This window comes from Asterias amurensis, chromosome 15 (genome assembly GCF_032118995.1).
Source record: "Asterias amurensis chromosome 15, ASM3211899v1".
NCBI lineage: Eukaryota > Metazoa > Echinodermata > Asteroidea > Forcipulatida > Asteriidae > Asterias > Asterias amurensis.
Window position 1 is genome coordinate 15,330,584 of NC_092662.1, and position 13,337 is coordinate 15,343,920.

General features: G+C 38.8%; 1 protein-coding gene across 2 annotated transcripts in view; it reads right to left on the bottom strand.

Annotated features, from left to right (window-relative positions):
• Positions 1 to 13,337, bottom strand: part of LOC139948457 (prokineticin receptor 2-like) — a 45,815-nt gene that overhangs the window by 13,434 nt on the left and 19,044 nt on the right. For both annotated transcript variants that reach the window (XM_071946603.1, XM_071946604.1), the window contains exon 2: positions 5,395 to 5,750. The gene's annotated coding sequence lies outside the window, so the exon portion shown is untranslated. The remainder of the gene's footprint in view (positions 1 to 5,394; positions 5,751 to 13,337) is intronic.

The window sequence follows — 13,337 nt, forward strand, 5'->3', positions numbered from 1 at the left end:
TTTTCACTATACCCATACACAATCCCAGAATGGAACCTGATACCAACTGATATGAAAGAGACGACTTGAATAAAATCTAACTTTGGCTTATTGTTGTTCATCACATTGCAGCTTATTCGTTGGGTTTTAGTTATATTTTTGGTATACATTTTGTACTGCATCCTTGAAGTTGGATTCGATCAAAGACCACTGGCTACCCTATGTCTACCACGTATAGCTGGCTATGATTTGCCCTATAGCGTCAACGAGCAGGGCCTATAAAGTAGCCGGTGCTCTCCACATATGAAATTTCATCTTTGAGAGGGCAAGACCGAGTGTCATTTGGCAATAGGCATTTTCATTAGAAAACCTTAAAGTAAATTGGAAACGTTTAAAGGGGCACAACATAGGGTAAAGACCACTAGGAAACAAAGGTTATACTTGGTGGCCTCTGTGTTTTAGGCCTGCACGTATAGTTGTTTCATCTAAAAGCTTCGTAACAACAAATTTTCAATTTTTATTGAAATATTTCATCTCTGTTCTTCATGCACATCGCATGATATGTATCAGCGGTTTCAAAGGTACTAACTTAAACTGCAATTCAGATGAAGTTCTATTGCTGCATTCAAACAAGTGCATTGGTTTTATTTTGATATAAAATATACAATTGAGTCAAAAAGCTTGTTCAATAAAGGACCTTCAACAGACTTCATCTTCCTATACTGTGCAGAAACCTCCTCTGGAGTATACTCGCACATTGGTTCCAGGGTTAAATAAACGTCAAAAGAGGGCACTGAGATGTCATCCAGGGGAACAAGAAAGCCAACAGGTTACGACGACCCACTACAAGTCTATGTCTATTGGTTCTGCATGAGAGCGAGGTTGTACGTGTTAAACTGACCGGAACGTAGAGTGGTACATTCTGTAAACCGTACGGGGACATTATCCAAACAGAACTCGGTAAGAGCTCGGACCAAATGGAGGGAAGCAATTCACATCGCGGGCCGAAAATACTTGAGGGAAGAAAACGCACTTTCGAGAAAATATTGATGTTGAAACCAACAAGTACATCAGATGGTTTTCATTGTGGTCCGTGTTTGAGGGTTGTAAACTATCGTATGTCATGGAGAAAGGTCGGGCCACCGCCTCCACCAGTAGGCCTACAGTTTAAAACTCAATGTTGTGAGTACAAGTTTCATGATCCGAGAGTCGACAAAATTGTTTTTCCGCTGAACAAACTTTGACAGATGATGCAATATATTTGTCTTCAAAATTTTAAACATCCAAAAACTTTCGCACATGTGCCTTGATCAATGCATGAAACACATGAAAAGTAAAACACACACGTGTGAATTGTTTATGGGCAGCTTGGTGGCAATCAACTGCATTGCATGCAAAATGGACACTTCAGTTGTACAACAGACATTGTTAACGTTCTAACATTATCTTATAACTGACCTATAAGAAAACTGTATTATATAATTATTTTTACATGTTGATATTTTTTCTTCTTGGGCCTTGACTATCGAACATTTATTAATATCAATGGCAATTTATGTATGCAATAACGAACTTAAAGACACTCGACACTATTAGTAATTGTCAAAGACCAGTCTTCTCACTTAGTGCAACATATGCATAAAATAACAAACTTGTAAAAAATTGAGCTCGATTGGTCGTCGGACTTGCGAGATAATAATGAAAGAAAAAAAAACCTTGTCAGACGAAGCTGTGTGCTTGCAGATGCTTGATTTCGAGACCTCAAATTCTAAACTTGAGGTCTCGAAATCAAATTTGTGGAGAATTACTTCTTTCTCGAAAACTATGTTACTTCAGAGGGAGCCGTTTCTCACAATGTTTTGTACTGTTAACCTCTCCCCATTACTCGTTACCAAGTAAGGTTTTATGCTAATAAATGTTTTGAGTAATTACCAATAGTGTCCACTGCCTTTAAGCCATAGGGTCAGAAGGATCGATCCAACTTTGAACATGGCTCATAATATCATACTATGGCAGGTGTTTTTCAGAAATATGACCGGCGATGCAAATATGAAAAAGAGGTCGAGCAGTGCAGTCCCAGTTTCGTAACCCAATAATGCACCTTTCAATAGTGACTACACCTTACAAATTACCAAGCTCCTTAAACCCGACCCCTGAACACGAAACCCAATGCAACTAGGGTAGATAGGGAAACCATTATAAAAGTCCTCGACAGAAAAATGTAGTCTTCAATCAAAATCAGACAAGTCCAGGGGTGGATTTCACAAAGGTAGTCCTAACTTAGGACTAGTCCTAGGCAATGCTAAGAGATAGGACCAGTCCTAAGTTAGGATGAGTTACTGGTCCTAACTTAGGACCGGTCCTATCTCTTAGCATTGCCTATAGGACTAGTCCTAAGTTAGAACTACCTTTGTGAAATCCACCGCTGTACATTTTTTAGGAACCGTTTTACGATTTTGGAGGGAGGGTTTCGGGGGGCAATGTTGGGGCAAACATGTCAGTTGATTTGTGTTAACACGAAGAGGCTGCGTGCTCTTGGCGTAACGGGGGCTTAATTATATCCAGTCATTGATTTGGCATATGTCTTTACACGCATGCACATCTTTAGAATATTAGCAAGGCAGCATGAAAAATGGCTAGCAAAGAATAAGACATGCCAACCCCCCCCCCCCCTAAAAAAAGAAGACAAAAACAAGTTTTCCAATGAAAGGTACAAAAGCTGTGCTTCACATTGTTTCCTACATCGACATCGTCAAGCATTTTTTTGTTTACAGTCAAGTTCGTGTGCCCTGCAAGTTTACTTAAAGGCAGTGGACACTATTGGTAATTGTCAAAGACCAGCCTTCACAGTTGGTGTATCTTTACATATGCATAAAATAACAAACCCGTTAAAATGTTTAGCTCAATCGGTCATCAAAGTTGCGAGACAAAAATGAAAAAAAAAAAAAAAAACCTTTGTCGCACGAAGTTGTGTGCGTTTAGATGGTCGATTTTGAGACCTCAAGTTCTAAATCTGAGGTCTCGAAATCAGATTCGTGAAAAATTACTTCTTTCTCGAAAACTATGGCACTTCAGAGGGAGCCGTTTCTCACAATGTTTTATACCATCAACCTCTCCCCATTACTCATTACCAAGAAAGGTTTTATGCTAGTAATTATTTTGAGTTATTACCAATAGTGTTCACTGCCTTTAATACTGTAAACATGTCATAATGATTCTATTCTGTTGCAGCAACTGTTCAAATTTGTCCTCGTAGAAATTGTGTGTACTTTTATTGAGGATGTCAATTTGAAATAAATGTCTTATTATTAAATTGAATTTATCCATAAGCATCTGGATTTTACAAAGAGATGATTGCAAAAAATATATATATAATGTTCTACTCGGCACCACATTTCTATCATGCTCAGCAGAGTTTTAAAGGCAGTAGACACTATTGGTAATTACTTAAAATAATTATTGGCATAAAACCTTTCTTGGTGACGAGTAATGGGGAGAGGTTGATGGTATAAAACATTGTGCGAAAGGGCTCCCTCTGAAGTGCCATAGTTTTCGAGAAAGAAGTAATTTTCCACGAGTTTGATTTCGAGACCTCAGATTTAGAACTTGAGGTCTCGAAATCAACCATATAAACGCACACAACTTCGTGTAACAAGGGTTATTTTTCTTTCATTACTATCTCGCAAATTCGATGACCGATTGAGCTCAAATTTTCACAGGTTTGTTATTTTATGCATATGTTGAGATACACCAACTGTGAAGGCTAGTCTTTGACAATTACCAAGAGTGTCCACTGCCTTTAAACTAGGACTGCCAACAACACACCTCACTGCGGGGCTTAAACCGACTCGTTGAATAAACAATGTACAGAAAAACAACCCAAGGCCTCAGAAACGTGTCCAGGTTTGTGTTTAGCATTTCGAATCCACCAGTCGAAACCGAACGTTGAGGGGAACTTTCTTGCCCTTAACAAACATGCCCGAGAGGTTTTCTATTTTTAAAGAACTACCCGTACGTCATTCGAAACAACATTCTATTCCTTTTTGAAATCTTTCCGTTTTTAGAAACGTCAGAATGGTCGAGTTATTTCAAGAACAAACGGGGAAACACGGCTTGTAGAGAAGTGTCTAAATATCACTGGTCCAAGTAGTTACAAAGTCTGTTCGGTATTTGAGTCACACTACCGGCAATTTTGTTCAGTACTTCAAAATAGAATCCACTGTCATTGTACTGACGAATTTGGTTACCTATTCCTTATTCGGTATTTGCTACGAAACTATGCCCCTTGCTTTGTGAAACGCTTCAAAATAGAATCCACTGTCATTGTACTGACGAAGTTGGTTACCTTTTCCGTATTCGGTATTTTTGTCAATACATATGCCCCTTTATAATAATAACAACAGGTTCTTATATAGCTCAATTCACAATAACAGTATCAATGCTCAGCTCCCTGGGGTACAGCCCCGAGCTGACGTGGCATTCCGAAGGCTTTTTCATACTCAATGCTTGATAAAAATCTCAACGAATGATAATTCGCGGTTCATATTATCTTTAATCGAACAAATAACTGATTTCGCTTTAGGGTGGATAACTCTGCACGGAAAATAAGGAAATAATATATTCACGCGAGAACAAAGTAAACATTATTGTCTTGCTAATATGCATGTCACCAAAGGGTTTGGCCCCAAGCCTAGTGTATTGAAATTGTCCTGGCAAGAGCGGCATATAAAAACGATATAGGGGTAATATTTTAAAGGGTCTATGTAACTTTTGAAGGACAAAAAACACAATGTCCACAGATTTACACAAAACTTTCACAGTTTGAAGATAATGATAGAAGAAAGTTTCCCTGAAAATACTACGTGCTGAGGTGCTGTAGTTTTTGGGAAATGAGTAAAACAATCTCATGAAAAAAAAATTCGTCTCATGAGACGAAAATTATTTTAATCATTTACAAACGGATTTTTATGACATTGTTTTACTCATTTCTCAAAAACTACAGCACCTCAGTAAGTAAGATTTGAAGGGAAGCTTTCCACTATCATTATCTTCAAACCCTGTAAGTTTAATGTAAATCTATGGACATTTTGAAAAAGTACCCAAATCCTTTAAGGGCAACCTATGTATGTATTCACCGATAAAGTGAACATGTTACCTTCCCAGGGTTGGTCTGGTCCAGTTTCGGAATAAAATAAGATACAAAAACACATTTGTCTTGCTAATAGCATGTCACCAAGGGATTTGCCCCAAATCCCATTGTATTTGACATTGTACTAGCAGAACACTTAAGGTCAACCTGTATGTATTCCCCCTTCTCTTTTATTTAGAATAATGTTCTTGACAGCTCTATCGCTAAAACCAACACTAAAGGTCGCCGTATTGATATTTCGATCGTTGGGGCGAGACCCCCCTTACCTTGTGTGCCTTCTCGCTCGTCACTCCATTATGCCGAGCTTCATCGGAAGTTAGAATGACCACTCCAGACAGATCAGTGTTATGTCTTCTCTTTGGTTTTACGTGATGACACCCAAGATGAACAGGAAACTATCTGGTTGAGATTAGGTGGACAGGTGCTGTGGATTGCCAACGAAAGAGGTGTTTTCTTTCTCTTTCTGAAGGGACCTCTTTTCCAGTTTTTAAGGCAGTGTGTCTTCTTCTTGCCGGTAGCTCCTTGTTGTATGACCGTCTTGAAGAGATTGCCTTTCAGCGCTTCACACCTTACTTTTCTGGTACGTTGTGTGGGTGATGGATATTATACAATAGGCGTATGTCTATAAAAGAAGAAAAAACAGAAAGGAAAATATGAAAACTGGAGATAATAGTAGATGGATGTTGCAAAACTCTTTAAAGATGTATATTTAAAGGCAGTGGACACTATTGGTAATTACTCAAAATAATTATTGGCATAAAACCTTTCTTGGTGACGAGTAATGGGGAGAGGTTGATGGCATAAGGTCTCGAAATCAACCATCTAAACGCACACAACTTCGTGTGACAAGGGTTATTTTTTCTTTCATTATTATCTCGCAACTTAGAAGACCGATTGAGCTCAAATTTTCACAGGTTTGTTATTTTATGCATATGTTGAGATACACCAACTGTGAAGGCTAGTCTTTGACAATTACCAATAGTGTCCACTGCCTTTAAAAGTAATAAAACAACACAGCATTCGTTAAAGCGCACTTGAATCCGTAGGAAACCATTAAAGTCACCTGAAAATAGATTTTTTTTCTTTCAAACATAAGAGTATATGCTTACGAACAATAAAACAATGTTTTTAGTAATTTTTTTGTCACGATTTATATGTTTAAAAAATATATAAAGTTGTTTGGGGGGCTGACTCCGCCTACCTCTTTTGTGACGTCAATCGAGGCAGACTTTGCATGCAATGCGTATAGTAAACACACGTGCAAAGTACATGTACGTCCAAGTCGTGAGTTGGTACATTTCAAAAGGTGTTTTTCTGCATTCGGCAGCAATACACCTGGTCGGCATTGCCGGAAAAAAACATTTTTTTTTTTTTTTTTTTCTTGAAACGTACAAACTCACGACTTGGTCCGTACATGTACTTTGCAATTGTGTTTACTCTACGCATTACAGGCAAAGTCTGCCTCGATTGACGTCACGAACAGCACCCTCTCGGGTCGGGGTCTACTCTTAAATTTGTAAATAACATAAAAACTTATTGTTTAAAACCTTAGTTAACTGTTAATTCACATTCCACTCATCAAAACACATATATTAGTGACAAAAGCTTTATTTTGAAAAAAAATACCACTTCCAGGTGACTTTAAAATGCGACGATGAAGATGGAATTAATGGAAGGGTTGGAAAAGCAAGTCTTCAGTTGCTGCTGAAATGGAGATATTGTATCAGGTTTTCAGGAATTAAATCCCAGAGCCTGGATGCATTGCTGGAAAGACCCATTTTTGTCGAGGAAACCCTCTTATCTAAAACTAATTTGATTGTGTAAGTCGCTCGATGGTACATGCCAAGACTTAGAATTAAGTAATTCATGTTTTCTATGATTAAGTACATTTCTTTCTTTTTTCGTTTTTCATATTGAATGTCGGCATACGGATTAAATTAAGTGTTCTGCTGAGTGCTGACATACATTTGTTTTTCTCGCACATTCACAATGTGTGAAGTTCCACCCACACTTTTAAAATCCCGGGCTCAGACTTATTGACAGTATAGGCTTCCAAGGCGTGAATTTCATAATATAGAGTTATATATAAGACTAGTCTTATCTCGAGTAAAAAGGACGAGTTACTCGTCCTAGGACTAGCCTTCAGTTTTTAGTAACTCATAAAGAGTCCTAGAACTGGTCGTAAGTCAAGACTACCTTTGTGAAATCGACCCAGGTCCCGGTGGCTTGACCCCTTTTGGGTCAGGTTGACCCCGAAACTGGTTTTAAAAGGGGTTTCAGCTCGAATTCTGATGCCAACTAAATGGTATCTTCCAAACAAGATACATTCATACAGAAGTAACTATACATGAGCACTCCCTTAAAACATGGCTCAAATTTAACCACAATTTATCTGATGCCCAGAAACTGTTTAAGATGTGTGTGTGTGGGGGGGGGGGGGGTAGCTCGAATTGCCAGCTAGGCGTTTATATCCCCTTTTGGGATTTTACTGTGTTCCCTTGACGGGATGATCAATTAAACCAGGTCAGGCGTTTTCTGAAAGCTGATTGAAGGATTATAAATCTTCTCTTTGATGTCAAAGACTCGATACCAGTGGGATCAACTCTTATTGGTGGAATTAGTGGAATATCTTCCCTTCAGAGAATTACATTAATTAGAAGTCGAATGAAGTAAAAAACCCTCTTTAATATAAAACCGATTAATCAATTATGATTGGAGTTTGGTGGAGTTCCCCATGAATCGTGATACGCTACCGAACAAGACTTTGGACTTTCCATGAGTCTCAGAGAATGCGTTTGTGTTCATCTAGAAACAGTCCCTGTGTAATGTTATTGGTTCCCAGAACCATACAACAAAACTATACCAATGGATCCGCCTTGTAAACCCTCGGTCATGAAGTTTTAAAAGCAGCATAATTTTAATTTCGTTCAGTCACTGAATCTGACATCCGAACATAAAATTGTCTACCTAAGTCCCATGATAAATGTTGGCTACACCTTAAAGTTGAAATCATATATATCCTTTTAACTAACACTTTCCCAAGGCTGAGAGAATGATATTTAAAAAAATGCCCAAATCTCCAACCCCCCCCCCCAAAAAAAAAAAAAAAACTTTAATTATCCTTTAAATAAATTTGATTCAACTAATTAAAAGTTTACTAATTTTGTTTAGCTGCGTAACCATACAAACCAATGTCCTGAACTAAACTACCCATTAGATTATATTTTAGCTGATTATTATGTTGTGTGCTTTATATTTAATACTGTGCTTGACAGCCTGTGCAGTGAGGGTTTTAAACAGAGGTTCTGAATTTCGAGTGGATTGGAGCCATCAACTGATGATGGAGTGCTTTGAGCGTGTAGAGGTTCATATGGTAAGGTATATGCTGATGCATTTGGTTTACTTTGTGTCTATAAATAGATTGATCGGTCGATTCATTGCAGGAGATGTTTTTTTTTCAAGCACTTCACCTCTCAAAGAGGGCGTGGCATTCCTCCAGTCAAAATGCTTGATGAAAGAGAAGTTGCCAATTGACGGCGCGAGTGGTTATGAGGCCGGATCCGAATTGGCGGCTGCAGCTACGGTTGTTGCTATGGGTGTTTGTATAAGGACGTCCTATACTTCAACGCACGACGACGCGGATTATCTAGCCGTAACTGTAGGCGCGAATTCGGACGCGGTCTGATCTGACTCTCAATGCTAAATGAGAACAGATAATCACGTGGTTAGACTAGTGTTGCGAGAAAGACACTTTTAGCTGGTCTAGCTAGCGATCAGCTAGACCAGCATGCACATCATTTCACCCATACAGAGTATTTGCGATTAGGTGTATCGAAAGCTATTTACTTCCCGTCTAGAACAACAAAACAAATAAAACAAGAAACTCTTAATGGTTTACATGTAAACAAAAACAAATTTGTATGGATACGAAACAAACAAATACTCGAATTCGGTTCGGGGGGGGGGGGAGTTAAAAAAAAAATCACATTTATTTGTTCTCATTCAAAAGAAGCTAACATCCTCAAACACACACGTTGTTTTTAATTAAAAAGGTTAGGGGGGGGCAAATTAAGATTGTAAATGTCATGATAACTATTTTTACTGTCTGGAAACCCAAGCATGTTGCGTGTCATTTCTGATGTCAGCTGAGGGATAGCCCAACTAAAGTAAATAGAATGTTATATATTAAAGAAGCGGTTAATGCATGTACAGCCACGATCAGAACAAATCATCCATTACGAGCACTGTTTGCCGTACATGAGCAGTCTCATCTTTATGGACATATGACTGAAGTAATTGCCAACTGGCGAGAGCGTTAGAAATGCACACAGCTGTAATTCGGCATTCACACTCATGCGTGCATCGAGTAATTTTGACAAATTGCTGATTTGGTAACTCAGTTATTTCGGCTGCAATAGATTCAAAGTATGAACAGGACGTTAGAGTTTTAGAAAGATAACCTTAATTTTTGGTTTAAACAACTGAGAAGAAACTATCAATACTAAATAGTTAAAGACACTGGACACTATTGGTAATTGTCAAAGACCAATCTTCTCACTTGGTATATCTCAACATATGCAAAAAACAACAAACCTGTGAAAACTCGAGCTCAGTCTGTCATCGAAGTTGCGAGATAATAATGAAAGAAAAAACACACTTGTAACACGAAGTTTAGTGCTTTCAGATGCTTGATTTCGAGACATCAAACCCTCAATCTGAGGTCTCGAAATCAAATTCGTGGAAAATTACTTCTTTCTCGAAAAGTACTCCACTTCAGAGGGAGCTGTTTCTCACAATGTTTTATACTACCAACCTCTCCCATTTACTCGTTACCAAGTAAAGTTTTATGCTAAGAATTATTTTGAGTAATTACCAATAGTGTCCACTGCCTTTAGCTTGAGGGTACAACCATGTGAAATGTCTGTTTGGGGGAGTGTTTGCTCTGAAAAGACCCGGCGGGTGTGGTCTCGACGTTTCGAACAGTATATTCTGCCCGTCTTCAGGATAACTTCGGACGAAGTTTACTTTAGACAAAGTCCAGTAAATTGCCAGTCAGCTGTATTTAGTTTATGGTTGCAAAACAAACCATTTAGTTTTAAAATTGCAATTTGGAAATCAAGAAGAAATAATTTTGATGACTTTCGACTGAATGGGAAATAAGTTTGCTTTGCTTGCTCATCTAAATATGACATTTCAGACACAAATATTTCAAGGGATTTTTCCTACTATAAATCACCATGAGATTTTATACGAGTTTTTTTACCAGTTCGGTAATGTTCCTTTTACTGAATGTACTTGAAATAAGCATAGCAAAAGAAAAAAAAGAAAAAAAAATGGAAATACCACATTTATTTCAAGGACAGAAATAACAATAAGACCCACTCTTGTGTGCGTCTAATTTCAACAAAACAAGCGCAGTTATTTACAAAACATAGTTGCACTATCTTAAAATGTTACGCCCATGGGTGTTAACAGCCTTGTTTGTCAGCACCTCCGTCCACAACCCAACCCCACACCCTCAAAATAACCCCATTAAAAAACCTTTTAATATCATAGTTCATAGAGTTTGCACCAAGCGTTCTGATTATTGTAAGCTTGAGTTATCCGAACGTGCCTGGTTCAAAATAGCTCCGTCAACTGAATTCTTGCCCGCCAACTCGCGACAAAATGACACCGCAGAATACAACCACAGCACTGCCTTTCTCCACATCCCTATAAGAAAAAACGGACTGGCCTTCTGCTGAAACAGCCCAAAGGCTTCTAAATCAAACGAGATTTCCCTCTTTCATGTTTCCCTTTTCCAACAGGATATCTCTGTTAACCTGAGGCATATTGAAGATTTATTTAGTTTTTTTTTACCCGCGGGATTTATTCTCCGTTCCATTTATAAGACCTTGTCGGCCCACGTTCACAGACAAAAGTTTTGCGTTGTGAAAAAAAAAAAAAAAAAAAATGTTTTTTTTCTCTAAACATGCCCACACGTTTCCGCGAAAAATATTTAACTTGTTGATCGGGTGCGCTGCTTGTTAAATTTCGCAAGGACCACTCATCTAAAAAGTGGACTTCATAACTTCATTTTTTTCTAAAATATTTTTTTCAAGGTGTTAAGGAGTTTCCCTACGGATGTGGAATAGCTGGAGGAGGTAATGGTGAGCTTATCAGACGACACCCTTCGTTTTTAAGTGAGTGTCAGTCACCCAAGTTTCCCGCTCATCTCAAGGACCCCTAGACCCTTTCAACGAGATGGGAGGGTGAACAAATTTCTCACACGCGGGTGAAATTTGTGTGCTCGCTGTCTCAAAAAGATAGGTAAAGATAAAAGTACACCAGCAAGGTGCTTCTCACTTCAGGGTCAAGGAAGGGTAATTTTTTATCTGAAGTAATCATACTTTGTGCAATTTGACGATGTGTCTGAGAGTGGGGGGGAACAAATTTCCGTGTTGGAGCTCAACCGATGAAAGACAAGCTTTTAAATACACTCTGAAGTGACACTCGACTCTGCCCGTGCAGTTGAGATGTCAAAAATGGTCAATTTAAGGGTGGATGCCGTGGAGTGTCGGTGTGGAAACGGATGTGTGGCAAAACATTTTAATCTGTGTCAGTGTCGTTGAGAGGTGGTTACACAGTTCTAACCCATCTCGATTGATAAAAGGGTTTTAGACTTCGTTTTTTGTTTAACGTCGAAATGGTTTTACGTGGACGTGGGGGAAGCATGTACAGGTCTAACTAAAGCACGATTGCAATTACTTACTTTGTGGATTTCAGCTCTGCCGGCTTGTCATTTCTGAAGTAGTCGCCCGTGTTTTTATTTGAGATAGATGAAGCCGAACAAGGAGACTAATTGCAATTACGCTTTGTATAGGTACACGACCCAATTACTTCTGGGAGAGGGAAACTCATTCCGATCCCCCAAAACATGGGTATTTGGGAACGCTAGGTGACAGCAGACTTACCGGTAAATTTGCACCGTTTACGAAGTTCTGAGCATGCGCGTACTACCGAAAAATGGTTAGTTAGGGGAGTATGAGAGGAACTCATAAAATCCCCCAGAAACACGAACTATCAAGGGAGACTTTTCAACGATAGGTGGCAGCAGACTTACCAGGTAATTTTCCAGTGTTTACATAATACTGATCATGCGCACAAATACAAAAAAAAAATTTACCCGGTAGGTCTGCTGCCACCTAGCGTCTCAAAAGTCCTCTTTTGACTAGAATTGCCCCCAGAAAAGTTAATGCATCTTCCATGGCCCTTTAAACCTAAGCCCCCTTTCGCCACAGCTTTGTACTGTGAGTTGATGTCAAGGCAAACAATGATTCAAGAGTGTTTTTCTCTCGACCAGACCAATCAGCAAACTTTTATCACACAAATTCAGGATACGAATGCAAATAATGAGTGTTTGTGCAATTTATACAGTTTTGGAAACACTAGTATAATCACTAATCAGTCAAAATGTCCTTTTACTCGACCACACCAATCATGTAGCCTATCATTAATATACAGAGTCCAGTAAATTTGAACATATCCTTAATGATGCGCTTGCCAGTCAGTTGTAGTTTATGGTTGTAATTAAGATCTCAATTAGAACCACTGGTATATCTATAACTTTCGACAGCGTCATTTAGTATGTATGATTAGAATTTGTTTTGACTCATGCTGGGGCAGACCGAGTACATTATTGCTAGACATTTTAATCCAGTAATGTAACCGGAAAATTCTGGTAAGTGATGACAAGTAAACGAAGAGCCGAAGATGTCGGTGAAAAAAAGTTCACCTTCAAATTAAGCATGGTTTCCCCTACAATTTATTTGTCCATAACTATATAATGAAGACAACAAAGCAACCGCCCAAAAGGCAGGAAATTATTTGTGATTGAGCAAACTAACCGGATGCCCATACTATTTGCATGTATAGGCCTACGTGACAAACATAAATACATGGCAGTTCTGGATCTATAGTATCTAGACACGCAGACCACAGAAGCCATCTTGCCCGTGCGTCTTGGCCTTGACGCCCCTTCAAAAGTTTCCCATTGATTTTCCAATAAAAGTGCCCTTTGCAAAATGATAAAGGCCTTGCCCTTTCAAAGATGAAACTCCATGCCTGACATGGACACAAAGAAATGCACTGAAGGCCTGTTAAGTGCCCCTGCGTCTTGGCCTTGGTGTCCCTTCAAACATTTCCCGAAGACATTAGATTTTCCAATGAA